The sequence below is a fragment of the Psammomys obesus genome, unplaced genomic scaffold (genome assembly GCF_907164565.1).
Source record: "Psammomys obesus unplaced genomic scaffold, mPsaObe1.curated_primary_1811, whole genome shotgun sequence".
Taxonomy (NCBI): Eukaryota; Metazoa; Chordata; class Mammalia; order Rodentia; family Muridae; genus Psammomys; species Psammomys obesus.
Window position 1 is genome coordinate 3,849,813 of NW_026585797.1, and position 15,957 is coordinate 3,865,769.

A 15,957-nucleotide genomic window follows, 5' to 3' on the forward strand; every position below is an offset into this window, starting at 1 on the left:
CAGCCTAGAAATCAGTCATGGAAAGGAATTGCAAGTGCATTGAAAAAAATTACTTCCAAAATTCAATTTTCCTTTTACTTCCTAGTCTTTTGACAAAATAAAACGCTTTTGTAGAGTAATGGTTTTATCTTTTTTGCCATTATTTAATACTCCCAAACTTCATGCAAAACATTTCAAGCATTGCATTAAAAACATCTTAACCCCTGCTCAGATGTAGCCCATGGTAGCCCAGTACCCAAGTGGGTTCCGTACTAAGGGGAACAGGAACTGTCTCTGACATGAACTCAATGGCTAGCTCTTTAACCTCTCCCACACCAGAGGGAGGAGCAGCCCTGCTAGGCCACAGAGGAGGACTTTGCAACCAGGCCTGAAGATACTTGATAAGCTAGGGTCAGATGAAAGAGAAGGAGGTTCTCCCTTATCAGTGGACATGGAAAGGGGCAGGGAGATGAGGGATGGAGGGTGAGATTGGGAGGGAATGAGGGAGAGGGATACAACTAAGATACAAAGTTAATAAATTGTAACTAATATTAAAAAATGAATTAAAAAAACATCTTAGCACATGAGCAGTACTTATTTTGAGAGCAAAATGTACAGAACCTTTACTAATGATAGCAGCAGGTAGGCACAGACTCTATTCACTGAGCATGAGTCTGAAGTAAGTGGTAGAATTAGAAAGACAATCATGATAAGAAGGAATGATCTCTTGCTTTCTGTATTTATACCTCCATTTTAATTTTTTAATTAATTAATACTTTTTGAGACAGGGTTTCTCTGTGTACCCTTGGCCGTCCTGGACTCACTTTGTAAACCAGGATGGCCTTGAACTTACAGAGATGTTGTCTATGTCTCCTGGCATGCTTATAGACACGTGACACCTCACCTGGCACATACATCATGATCTGCAACAAAGCCATCTGAGTATGTGTTCCCGCAAAAGCAATCAGACACAGCTCGGTTACAGTAGATGTGTTGTGTTTGCTGCACTCCGTCCAGTTCAGAATTTCAGTTCACTGCCCACAAAATAATCATGAAGATACAAACAAGTCGCAAAATATTAAAAGGTGTGTGAATATGTAAGCATGCATAGTGTGTATGTCGTATATGTATTGTTTTGTAGTGCGTGCGTGTGTGCGTGTGGTGTGTATAGAGTACTATGTGGTCTGTACATGTGTATGAGCTGTGTATATATGTGTATATATGGTGAATGCCTATGAGGTGTGGGCGTAAGTTTTGTGACTGTGGTGTGAGTGTGGAGTAGTGTGTATAATCCGTGTAAGCCGTGTATGGATGTGTGTTTGAATGTGTTGGGATCCTCTGTGTGTGCTATGTGTGTGTTATGTTGGTTGTGTATGCAATTAGTATTGCTTGCCTATGTGTACACATTCTGGGTGCTTGTGGTGTGTATTGTATGTGCACACATGTGTTGGTGTGTGTGTGACAGAGAGAAAGGAGAGAAAAAGAGATAGAGAATTTGTGTATTCTTTTGGTAAAGAACATGAGACTAAACACCTGTCCAAAAAGTATCAATAATTCTTAGTGAATTAATTTTTTTATTTTTTATTTTTCTTTCATTACAATGATAAATTTGTCTCTGTGCATGCTTCTTTGGTACAAACAAGGATGCCAAAATTTAGAATAATACTATGTCTTCACTGGAAGAAGTAATTTTAAACAGGGGTTTTCTTCAATTTTGTAGAAATTCAATCACAAATATTTGCATTTTTATACTGGGAAGGGAATTGCTAAGACTGACTTTGGAAATAAAAAATTTTAAAAAATCAATTATCCATGATATTACAAAATTGGAAATATTCACCAATCTGAAAGTTAGTTTCTGAATAAAGTGTTTTAAATTTATAAATTAGCTTATTTTATTTGTAGCTAAATTGATATAATACTTTCTTTTTTTTACCATTTTTTATCTTTTATTAGTTACACTTTATTCAGAACAAACGAACCATTAATAGCTGCTGCACCATTTTTGTATCCCCAATAAATCCCTCCGTCCTCCCCTCCTAATCCCACCTTCCCTTCCCCTTCTTCACACATGCCCCTCCCCAAGTCCACTGATAGGGGAGGTCCACCTCTCCTTCCTTCTGATCTTAGTCTATTAGATTTCATTAGGAGTGGCTGCACCGTCATCTTCTCTGGCTTGGTAAGGCTGCTTCCCCCTCAGGGGGAAGTGAGCAAAGAGCAGGCCAATCAGTTTATGTCAGAGGCAGTCCCTCTTCCCATTACTATGGAACCCACTTGGACAATGAATTGCCATGGGCTACATCTGTGCAGGGGTTCTAGGTTATCTCCATGCATGGTACTTGGTTGGAGGATGAGTCTCTGGAAAGACCCCTGTGTTCAAATTTTCTGGTTCTGTTACTCTTTTTGTAGAGTTCCAGATCCTACTATTTCCCACTTCTTTCCTAAGATTCCATGCACTCTGCCCAACAGTTGGCCGTAAGTCTCAGCATCTGCTTTGATAGTCTGCAGGGCAGAGCCTTTCAGAGGCCCTCTGTGGCAGGTTTCCTGTTTTCTGATGTCCATCCTCTTTGCCTTTCAGAATGGGGATTGAGCATTTTAATCAGAGTCCTCCCTCTTGATTAGATTCTTTAGATGTACAGATTTTAGTAGGTTTATCCTATATTATATGTCTACATGAGTGAGTATATACCGTGTGTGTCGTTCTGTTTCTGGGACAACTCACTCAGGACGATCCTTTCCAGGTCCCACCATTTACTTGCAAATTTCATGATTTCCTTGTTTTTCATTGCTGAGTAATATTCCATTGTGTAGATGTACCTATATATATATATATAGAGAGAGAGAGAGAGAGAGAAATAAAAAAGCTGAAAGGAACAAACCAAGTAATTCCATTAAAAACTGTGGAACAGAGCTAAACAGAGAATTCTCGATAGAGAAATATCGAATGGCAGAGAAACACTTAAAGAAATGCTCAACCTCAGTAGCCATCAGGGAAATGCAAATCAAAACGACCCTGAGATTTTACCTTACACTCGTCAGAATGGCCAAGATAAAAAACTCAAGTGACAACACATGCTGGAAAGGTTGTGAAGAAAGGGGAACCCTCCTCCACTGCTGGTGGGAATGTAAACTTGTACAACCACTCTGGAAATCAATCTGGCGCTTTTTTAGACAACTAGGAATAGTGCTTCCTCAAGGTCCAGCTATATTACTCCAAGGCGTATATCCAAAAGAGGCTCAAGTACACAATAAGGATATTTGCTTAACCATGTTTGTAGCAGCTTTATTTGTAATAGCCAGAAGCTGGAAACAACCCAGATGCCCCTCAAGTGAAGAATGGATATAATACTTTCAAATATTCTTTTTCATAAATAATTTCACACTAGGTATTTTGTAAGTAATCTGTTTAAATGAATTATTGTAATTGTACTTTTTGCAATTTTATACTGTTATTTTTAATGAAGCACCAACTAATTCAACATACTATCAGAAAAATATCATTATTATAAAAAAGATGTTGGCATATTATATAAATTCCTCTATATTAATTAAAAAGAGTATAGTTTAGGATCTTCACTCACAATATAATCTATACAGCATTTTCCTTGAAAAATATTTCACTTCATTTGTTAAAAATTAACTTGTCTAATAATCACTTACTGAAAATATTTCTGTTGATATAAATATACAAGAATTCATAAGTTTAACAAATCTTTCCAATGTTCCTAAGCACTTACAGTTTCAAACACTAATTTTTTGTTCAAAATTCCAAAGTCATTATATCATTTCAGAGTTTCAATAAGTTCAAATGTAAATATAAGGATGGAAAAATATATTCTGTAGTGACCTTTGTGCTCAAGTACTTATTAAGCCCCAGTCACCTACCTATCCTTAGTAGACTGTTGTTCTTTAATACAGTCACACCTAACAGATGAATGTCATGACATGAAATGCACCCCTGTAATAATCAGACCTCTAAAGTGGTGAAAGACACTAACTGTTGTCACCACCTATGCCGCTGCCAATAGAAGTTGGCCACTAAGGCATGTCACCTCTTTTTTTAACCTTGGAAGTAAAAACATCATTTTGGGTCAGCATGCAGCCTCTTTTACTTATGCACGGCCTCTCTTGGAACTTTGCATGTCTTCACATAAACTGTTGGTATAACGAAGGTCAATGATAGTTTATATGCATACACAGATTTTTATCTTTGGAGTCTACCTGATATTTTTTTCACTGTCTCTCTTTCATTTTCAAGTGATCTAATTGTTCTGTAACCTTGAGAATTCCCATATGCTTCTGGTTATATTAAACTGATTATATATGCCCATCAGCAAGAGATCATGGTTTACATGCAAAATAAAATCCAGTTCATCCAGTATCCCATTCATACTTCTAAAATTGGCTTTAAGGAATATATATATATCAATAAATCTGGTCTCCATGGAGATTGAGTGAGCTACAATCTATGCAGCTGCATATAGAGTATAGATGTTGAAAATTTTATTATTTTTACCCTCAGCATGCATTAAGAGTTAAATACCTTTTTCTGTAGTAGTTCTTCAATGTCTTACAATTTTCCAAGTAGAAAATGCAGCCCATGTATTCAGATGATTACATTTTACATCTGTGACCAAAACATAGCATATATTGATAAGAATGGAAGATAAAATGGCTACTGAAAATAACTAACCTCGAGAACAATTGTTTCCTTGTTTTAAACTGTCATGGTCTGAAGTTTAATCCAATATTAGCATAATTGCCTAGCAAATACAAAGTCCCAGATTTTGTCCTTATCATCTGAAAAATTTTACAAAAATGGGAACTCTCTTCTGTACATATTTCTAAATTCATAAGGTATAAATGTACATAGTACATATATATGTATATGTATGTATGTATGTATGTATACATATATGAGGGCGGCTTATCAAGCTTGTTTAAAGTAAAAACTCAATAAAATAAATTGTAATTTAAAATAAATCATACGGCTCTCTGGCCCAAAGCTGGACGCACAGCAACCAGCCCAGTTCAGCACGCACAGCCTCAGGCCCAGATCAGCCACGCCAGGCACTATCTCAGACCTGGGGGCACAACCTCTAGTTCAGAGTGAGGCACCAAGCCTCTGACCCAGAGCAGAGCCCTCAGTTGCCAACCCACAGAGGCGTGCACAGCCTCTGGCCCAGAAGGGGACACACACTGCCAACTCAGATCAGAGCGTAGAGCCTCCAGACCAGAGCAGCACCCGCAGCCTCCATTCCAGACCGGGGTGCACAGCCTCCAGACCAGAGCAGCACTTGCAGCCTCCATCCTAGACAGGGACACACAGCTTCCGGCCCAGAGTGAGGCGCCTAGCCTCCAGAGCAGAAAGGAGCCCTCAATTGCCAGCCTAGAGAGGAATGCACAGCCTCCTGACCACAGCAGCAACCCCAGGCGCCATCTCAAATTTAGGCGCACAATCTCCCAGCCCAGAGCAGAGCACTCAGCCTCTGGCCCAGAGACTTGCTGGGCGGTCCTCTCACCGTCCCAGACAGAACTGTGTGCCCTAGGGTACCAGACTGAGTATCCCTGTTGGGAAGAAACCCCACAGCTAGGGAATCAGCAGGTTCTTTAAGAGGGCTGTACCTGGAAAACTGTAACAGCAGCAGCAGCTCACTAACTTCAGAACGAGAAACCCAGCAGCAGGGCAGCTGTCTTCAGGACTTCTACGAGTGAGAGGAGATCCCCCCCACCTAACATAGACCACAGCCACTACTCAGGGCTATACACCTGAGGTGAGCAGTGGCAACTCCTGAGAAACACTGGCCATACAGTGACCATAACCAAAAAGCAGAGGAGGACTCCTTCAGGAAAAATCATCTTCCAGCCAAGGGGATTTTCCCTATCTCAGGACTCCAGGAAGAACCAGAAACTAACAGCCAACACCTAAAACAGCCCAATGGGTAGAAGTCAGCGTAAAAGCTCAACCAACAAAAGACAAAGCAATATGGAATCTCCAGAAACCAGCCATACAGGGGCGAGCAGCCCTGGACACCCCAGCATAATAGAAAATCATGATGACCTTACATCTATGCTGATGAAGAGGATAATAGAGGAAACAAATAAAATACGTAAAGAATTAGAGGAAGATAAAATAAAACAGATCAGGGCTATCCGTAAAGAAATGGAGGGGCAGGGCAAGATGGCGGCGCCGGGAGGACTCTCATTCTAGGAGCAGCACAGGAGGATTGTCACAGTGACCAGCAATCAGGACTCACGGCCATAAAGCACAAGTGGTTGTGTTTCACAGGTTAGAGGATACCACACGGTACGGGATTCAAATAGCTTTAACTCACCCGGCTAAACCCTGGAAGAGATCCTGGTTCCGCCAGTCCCTTGGTTGCCAGCCCAGAGCTACATGCCAGTGTGACCTGGTCACTGTCTCAGACTGAACTGTGGGCCCACAACACCATAGGCTGGATTTCCCAGTCGAGAGATAACCCCACGGAGCAGGAAACGATTGGGACCGACCTTAGGTCACCCAGACATCCCCTGGAAAAGACTCGGGTTCCGCGGGCACCCCAGGGGCCAGCTCGGAGCCAGAGCTGGGGACCCAGGCACCTGCACAGAGCCCTGCCTGCACACCTGATTCGCTGCCTCAGATAGAACTGTGGGCACCAGGGCACCAAAGCACCAGAGACTGCGTTTCACTGTCAGGTGCAAACCCACAGGGAGGAAAACGGCTGGTCTGATCTCAGAGCACTCAGCTGACACCCCCACCGCGAAAAGTTCTCCGGAAAATAACCCAGTTTAGGCAGCCGCCAAGGCTCCCAAAGGCCAGAAAGGCAGAACCACAAGCTGGCATCTGTGCCTGTGGGTTCTACTCGCCGCCCCAGACAGAACAGCGGTCCCCAAAGCAGAGACCGGGTGTCTATGGCAGGAGGAAACCCCCAGCGGAGGGGATCATCAGGTCTAACGCTCAGGACACCCAGCACCAAAAGACTTCCTGGATTCACGCAGACTCTAAGCTCTAGCTTTCTAATACAGGCAGGAGCGCTGTGCTCAGCCGCCATTACTGAGTACCCCTAGGGCACTGGGACACACAGCTGCATCCTAAGACCTACAAAAGCCAGAGAGCCATTACAGCAGCCCTCAGATACTGTGCCAAGGATCAACCAGTTATCCCTAGCTAGACTGACAAAACTGTGGGAATCCCTGGTCCTTCAAGAGGACTGGACCCACAACGTCTGGACCAGAGCAGTGCCTGCAGCTGCCATCTCAGACAGGGACACACAGCTTCTGGTCCAGAGTGAGGCACCCAGCCTCCAGATCAGAGCAGCATCTTCAGGCGCCAACTCAAACTAGGTGCACATTCTCCAGGCCCAGAGCAGAGCACACAGCCTCTGGGCCAGAGACTTGCTGGGCACACCTCTCACTTTCCTGGACAGAACTGTGTGCCCCAGGATAACAGACTGAGTTTCCCTGTTGAAAGAGAACCCCAAACCTAAGAAATCAGCAGGTTCTTCGAGAGGACTGTACCTGAAAATTTAGTGAGCAGCAGCACACTAAAATTATAATGAGAAACCCAGCAGTGGGGCAGCTGTCTCGGGAACTTCTATGGGTAAGAAGAGATCCCCCCCACTTAACAAAGACCACAGCTACTACTCAGGGCTATACACCTGAGGTGAACAGTGGCAATTCCTGAGAAACACTGGCCATACAGTGACCATAACCAAAAAGCAGAGGAGGACTCCTTCAGGAAAAATCATCTTCTAGCCAAGGGGATTCTCCTTACCTCAGGACTCCAGGAAGCACAGAAACTAAGAGCCAACACCTAAATCAGCCCAATGGGTAGAGGTAAGCATAAAAGCTCAACCAACAAAAGAGAGAGCAATATGGCATCTCCAGAACCCAGCCATCCAGGGGTGAACAGCCCTGGACAACGTAGCATAATAGAATATCAAGAAGATGATCTTACATCTATGCTGATGAAGAGGATAATAGAGGAAACAAATGAAATACGTAAAGAATTAGAGGAAGATAAAACCAAACAGATCATGGCTATCCCTAAAGAAATGGAGAAAGTTAAAGACAAGCAGATTATGGCCATCTGTGAATAAATATGGGAAGATGGAGCCAAACAGCTTGCGGCCTTCAGAGAAGAAATAATTAAATCACTGAAAGAAATAAAAGGAACAGAGTTGAAGGAACTAAAAGAAAAAGAGGAAAATACAATCAGACAGGTGAAGGAAGGAAACAAAACAACTCAAGACCTGAAGATAGAACTGGAAAAATTAAAGAAAACACAAATGGAGGAAATATAGAGAGGAAAAATTTAGGGAAGAAAACAGGAACTACAGAGGTAAGCATAACCAACAGACTACAAGAAATGGAAGAAAGAATCTCAGGTGTAGAAGATGCAATGGAAGAAATCAATGTATCTGTCAAAGAAAATGTTAAATCCAAAAAATTCCTGACACAGACCGCCCAAGAAATCCAAGACAATATGAAAAAACAAAACCTAAGAATAATAGGTATAGCGGAAAAAGAAGACTCCCTTCTCCAAGGCCCAGAAAATATTTTGAATAAAATCATTGAAGAAAATTTCCCCAAGTTAAAGGAGAAACCAATAAGAATACATGAGGCCTACAGAATACCCAACAAATTTGACCAGAAGAGAAAATCCTCCCGCCACAAAATAAACAAAACAGTAGGTATACAGAACAAAGAAAAAATACTGAAAGCTGCAAGGGAAAAAGAGCAAGTAACATATAATGGCAAACCCATTAGAATTAAACATGACTTTTCAACAGGAACTATGAAAGCCAGAAGGGCGTGACAGATATCATGCAGACCCAAAGAGAACACATATGTCAGCTCAGGCTACTGTACCCTGCAAAACTCTCAGTCCTCATAGACGGAGAAAACAAGATATTCAATGACAAACACAAATATCAACAATACCTACACACAAATCCAGCATTTTAGAAGACACTGGAAGGGAAAATACAACCCAAGAAAATTAGCTTCTGTCAAGAAAACACAGGAAATAATTAACCTTACTACAGTAAAACAAAAAGCAACCAAGCACACAACCTTATGAACACAGCCAACATCAAAATCAAAGGATCTAACAGCCACTGGTCATTAATCTCTCTCAACATCAATGGACTCAACTCTCCAATAAAAAGACACAGATTAACCGAATGGATGCGTAAACAAAACCCAGCAATCTGTTGCATACAAGAAACACACCTAAGGCACAAAGATAGACATTACCTGAGGGTAAAGGATTGGAAAACGGCTTTCCAAGCAAATGGACCCAAGAAACAAGCAGGAGTAGCCATTCTAATATCTGATAAAATAGACTTTCAACCAAAATTAATAAAAAGAGATGGGGAAGGACACTTCATACTCATCAAGGGAAAATTCCACCAGGAAGACAACACAATCCTGAACATCTATGCCCCAAATACAAGAGCACCCACATCTGTAAAAGAAACATTGATAAAATATAAACCACATATAGATCCCCACACATTAATAGTGGGAGACTTCAACACCCCACTCTCAACAAAGGACAGGTCAACAAAACAGAAATTAAACAAAGAAACAATATCTCTGACAGAGGCCATGAATCAACTGGACCTCACAGACATTTACAGAACTTTATACCCAAACAAAAAAGAATTTACCTTCTTCTCAGCACCTCATGGAACCTTCTCCAAAATAGACCATATAGTTGGTCACAAAGCAAGCCTCAACAGATACAAAAAGATTGAAATAATCCCTTGTATCTTGTCTGATCACCATGGAATAAAGCTGGACTTCAACAACAACAGAAATAGCAAAAAGCCTACACACACATGGAAACTGAACAACTTGTTACTAAATGACAGCTGGGTCAGGGAAGAAATAAAGAAAGAACTTTCTAGAACTCAATGAAAATGAAGACACAACATACCCAAACTTGTGGGACAAAATGAAAGCAGTGCTAAGAGGAAAGTTCATAGCACTAAGTGCCTTCAAGAAGAAATTCGAGATAGCTCATTCAAGCAACTTAATGGCTCACTTAAAAACCCTAGAAAAAGAAGAAGCAGACACACCAAAAAGGAGTAGATGGCTGGAAATAATCAAACTCAGGGCTAAAATCAATCAGTTAGAAACAAATAAAACAATTCAAAGATTCAATGAAACCAAGAGCTGGTTCTTTGAGAAAATCAACAAGATCGACAAACCCATAGCCAATCTAACTAAAAGGCAGAGAGACACCACCCAAATCAACAAAATCAGAAATGAAAAAGGGGACATAACTACAGACACTGAGGAAATCCAAACAATCATTAGGACTTACTTCAAAAGTCTATATGCCACAAAATTTGAAAATCTAAATGAAATGGACAATTTTCTTAATCGATTTGACTTACCAAAGCTGAATCAGGACCAGGTAAATCCATTAAATACTCCTATATCCCCCAAAGAAATATAAGCAGTCATCAAAAGTCTCCCATCCAAAAAAAGCCCAGGACGAGATGGCTTCCGCGCAGAATTCTACCAGACCTTCAAAGAAGAGCTAACACCAATTCTCTTCAAACTATTCCACAAAATAGAAACAGAAGGAACATCACCAAACTCATTCTATGAAGCCACAGTCACCTTGGTACCTGAACCTCACAAAGATTTATCAAAAAAAGAGAATTTTAGGCCAATCTCCTTCATGAACATTGATGCAAAAATACTCAACAAAATACTTGCAAACTGAATCCAAGAACACATCAAAGATATCATCAACTATGAACAAGTAGGCTTCATTCTAGGTATGCAGGGGTGGTTCAATATACAGAAATCCATCAATGTGATCCAACATATTAACAAAATGAAAGAAAAAAAATGACATGATAATCTCCCTAGATGCTGAAAAAGCATTTAACAAAATCCAACATCCATTCATGTTTAAAGTATTGGAGATATCAGGGATACAAGACACATATTTCAACATAGTTAAGGTGATATACAACAAGGTTATAGCCAACATCAAACTGAACGGAGAGAAACTTAAAGCAATCCTACTGAAATCAGGGCCAAGACAAGGCTGCCCACTTTCTCCATATCTCTTCAACATAGTTCTGGAAGTCCTTGCTAGAGCAATAAGACAGTTGCAGGAGATCAAGGAGATACAAATTTGAAAGGAAGAAGTCAAATTATCACTATTTGTAGATGATATTATATATACGTGAATGACCCCAAATACTCTACTAGGGAACTCCTACAGCTGATAAACACCTTCAGCAAAGTGGCCGGATACAAAATTAACTCTAAAAATTCAGTAGCCCTCCTCTATACAAAAGAAAAAAGGTCTGAGAAAGAAATTAAGGAAACAACACCCTTCACAATAGCCACAAATGACATAAAGTACCTTGGTGTAACCCTAATCAAGCAAGTCAAAGAATTGCATGAAAAAAAATTTCAACTCTCTGAAGAAGGAATTAGAAGAAATTATCAGAAGATGGAAATATCTTCCATGCTCATGGTTTGGCCGGATTAACATAGTAAAAATGGCCATCTTACCAAAAGCAATATACACATTTAATGCAATTCCCACCAAATTAGCAACACAATTCTTTACAGACCTGGAAAGAAAAATTCTCAACTTCATATGGAATAACAAGAAACCCAGAATTACTAAAACAATCCTCTACAATAAGAGCTTTTCTGGAGGTATCTACATCCCTGATCTTAATCTGTACTATAGAGCATAAGTTTTAAAAACTGCATGGTACTGGCATAGAAAAAGAGTGGTGGATCAATGGATCCGAACAGAGGATCCAGAAAGAAACCCACACACTTATGGAAACCGGATCTTTGACAAAGATGCCAAAACCATTCAATGGAAAAAAAAAAATAGCACCTTCAACAAATGGTGCTGGTCCAACTGGATGTCTCCATGCAGAAAAATGAAAATAGATCCATACTTATCACCCTGCACAAAACTAAAGTCCAAGTGGATCAAAGACCTCAACATAAAACTAGACACATTAAATCTTTTAGAAGAAAAATTGAAGAATAGCATTGAACTCATTAGCACAGGAGATAACTTCCTGAACAAAAGACCAAAAGCACAGGCTATAAAATCAACAATCAATAAATGGGACCTCATGAAACTGAAACGCTTCTGTAAAGCAAAGGGCACCATCATCAAAACAGATTGGGAAGGAATCTTCACCAACCCTTTATCTGACAGAGTGACAGAAGGCTAATATCCAGTATATATAAAGAATTACCAAGTATTTCAATTAAAAAATGAGAAACAGAGCTAAACAGAGGAAAATTCTCTGTAGAGGAATATAGAATGGCAGAGAAACACTTAAAGAAATGCTCAACCTCATTAGCCATCAGGGAAATGCAAATCAAAATGACCCTGAGATTTCACCTTACACCCATCAGAATAGCCAAGGTCAAAAACTCATGTGACAATATATGTTAGAGAGGTTGTGGAGAAAGAGGAACCCTCCTCCACTGCTGGTGGGAATGTAAACTTGTACAACCACTCTGGAATTCAATTTAGTGCTTTCTCAGACAAATAGGAATAGCGCTTCCTCAAGATCCAGCCATACCACTCCTAGGCATATATCCAAAAGATTCTCAAGTGCACAGTAAGGAGATTTGCTCAACCATGTTTGTAGCAGCTTTATTTGTAATAACCAGAAGCTGGAAATAGCCCAGATGCCCCTCTACTGAAGAATGGATTCAGAAATTGTGGTAAATCTACACAATGGAATATTATTCAGCAATGAAAAATAAGGAAATCATGAAATTTGCAGGTAAATGGTAGGACCTGGAAAGGATCATCCTGAGTGAGCTGTCCCAGAAACAGAAAGACACACATAGTATATATTCACTCATATAGACCTATAATATAGGATAAACCTACTAAAATCTGTACATCTAAAGAAAATAATCAAGAGAAAGGGCCCTGACTAATATGCTCATTCCCCATCTTGAAAGGTAAAGAGGATGGACATCAGTAGAAGAAGAAAACAGGAAATAACCTAGGAACCTGCCACAGAGGGCCTATGAAAGGCTCTGCCCTGCAGGCTATCAAAGCAGATGCTGAGACTTATGTCCAACTACTGGGCAAAGTGCATGGAATCTTATGTAAGGAGTGGGAAATATTAAGATGTGGAGAGGACAGGAACCCCACAAGGAGAGCAACAGAACCAGAAAATCTGAACACAGGGGTCTTCCCAGAGACCCATACTCCAACCAAGAACCAGGTATGGAGATATCCTAGAACCCCTGCACAGATGTAGTCCATGGCAGTTTAGTGTCTAAGTGGGTTATATAGTAATGGGAAGAGGGACTGCCTCTGACATAATCTGATAGGCCTGCTCTTTGATTACCTACCCCTGAGGGGAGAACAGCCTTACCAGGCCACAGAAGAGGATAATGCAGCCACTCTGGATGTGATCTGATAGAGTAAGATCAGAAGGAAAGAGAGGGACTTGGAGAGGGGCATGCGTGAAAAAGGGGGAGGGAGGGTGCGACTGGAAGAAGAAGAGGGAGGGGTTTTTTGGGGGATACAAAGTGAATAAAGTGTAATTAATAAAAAATTAAAAAATATTAAAATAAATATATCATACATTAATAATATTTTTGTAGAAAATACATCTCAAAACAAGTTACTAACCACTTTTATTTTAATATTCGCCCTGAATTTCATGATCACATCAGATTTATTTCTTTTTCTTCCTATAATTTCCAACTTTGTATTCATAATGACCAGAATCTACACACCTATCTCTCAATTTAATATGTGGTTCTGGGCTTTGTGTTCCTACACTTAATACGGCACCGAACTACTTCAATTGCTTGGCCATCACCAAGAATCTTGAACCAACTGTTATAAACTGACAGTGCTAAAGATGACTTTTCTTACATGATTGGATCTTGACTGAGAGACAGATATGATTGTATCCACCCCTTCCATTTCTCTCTCTAGCTCCCTACATACTACCTACACATGTCTCCTTCACACCTTCATATTCTCATTTTCTTGTGATAACCTGCTCAGTCTAATGAGTGTTATCCATATGTGCATGAATGTGGGACCATCCTCTGGAACATAGGTCATAGTTTCTTGTATACAGGAATACAATTCACAAAAAAAAAAAAAATACAAACAAGAACATTGTGATGAATGCCAAAAATTCTGATGTGCACATGTTCTGGGTGACTGTGCTGTATATTGTGTTGTGCACACACGTGCACAGTTTATTCCCTTCTTATCCCAGCTGTAGCTCTTTCCCTCCTCCCCTCCCAACCCCACCTTCCCTCAGTCCTCTCCTCCCATGACCCACCCCAAGTCCACTGATAGGGAAGGTCCTCCTCCCCTTCCCTCTGACCCTAGTCTATCAGGTCTCATCAGGACTGGCTGCATTGCCTTCCTCTGTGGCCTGGTAAGGCTGTTCTGCCTTTTGATTACAGTTTTAAATATCACAACTCTTTATTCAATACTCACTTTTCATTGCATACAAAGTAAAGTCATATACTGCCAAGTGTACTGTCTTTGCTAGTACTTCAGAAAAAATCCTTATAATTTGATATGTTTAATCTTCCCTAATCTTTTTGTTTTGCTGTCACATTTCTTTGTCCCCTCGTCACTGCAGAAGTATTTTTCATCATCTGGTTTTGAACACACGTGTGCTATGTATGTCTATAAGGTGAGCTTTTATTAATAAATGGTAGAACACGCTTATGTCACATACTCGGGGGAATCAGTAATCAGGAAAATAACGGAATGTATAAAGAGCAAAAGAGAACAGGGAAAATGTATTAAAGATTATTTTTAAGGATTTCTAGTTGCTTGAAAAGCATGAGGATAATTAGTTTCAAAGAGTTAAGGATCTTATTTAACTGGGACTAATGAGTAACAATGAACATAAGTGAAGCTGTGGACAGCATTAACATGAAAATGGGATTTTACCATATTTATCTAGATATCAAATTTTGTCTCTTTCATGAAATAAGGTAGAAGATCTCTTAGGAGCAATGAAAGTATAGATAGGCTTAGATATTAAGATAGAAATATTAATAATCTAAGGATACTTCAAGTTGAAAATGCCGGAAAGAAAATAGACATTTTGCTCTGAAAATATCATGGATAACAAGCCTAGTATCCACTCAGTTTATCAAGGCAGAGAATAATCATAGCTTGTATTTTGTGTTATGTCCGCAAATATTTCTTCTTGGGTATTCTTAATTCTCTCTTAACTTGGACACATTAGCATATTACCTACAGCCCTTTTTACTCAGACTCCCGAAACCACTTAAGTGGATATATACTTGCTTTAACCACTGTTCTCAAACCATAACTAACTCTGTTTCTCTTTCTATTCCCAGCTTATCATCTAGGTTTTATACCTACCTTTTCCAGAAGCAAAGAGTGCTGAAAAAACAAAACCATACATGTAGCAGCATATATACATTCTCCAATGATCCCCTCCATTTCAGTTTGTATTTATTTTTATCTTATGCCCAGCACTAAGCATATAACAAAGTGTCAAACAATTGGTTTTTATGAACTTTTACTTGTGTGAGTGTGGGCATACATGGCCGCATGCACACAAAGTCAGAGAATGGCTCTCAGGAGTTGTTTCTCTCCTCCTGCCTTCAGTATTAGGAACTGTCAGGCTTGCAGGGCAAGTACTTTTACCAGCTTAGACACATCACTAGTTCCAAAACAAGTATGTATAAGTACAGCTGTATATTTCAAGTCTAATGTAATATAGATGGCCTAATCAGAAGCATTTTATTTTTAAAGCACAATAATGATAATGTAGACTGAAATAAACATCTTCTGAATTAATGAATATGTTATTGTAAATACGTTGAAAAAAGTTGCTAGGAGTTAAAGATTCCCTTTCTAAGAGTCAGAGTGCTGAGATAGGAGCCTTGCTGCTGCTGCTGCTGCTGCTGCTGCTGCTGCTGCTGCTGCTGCTG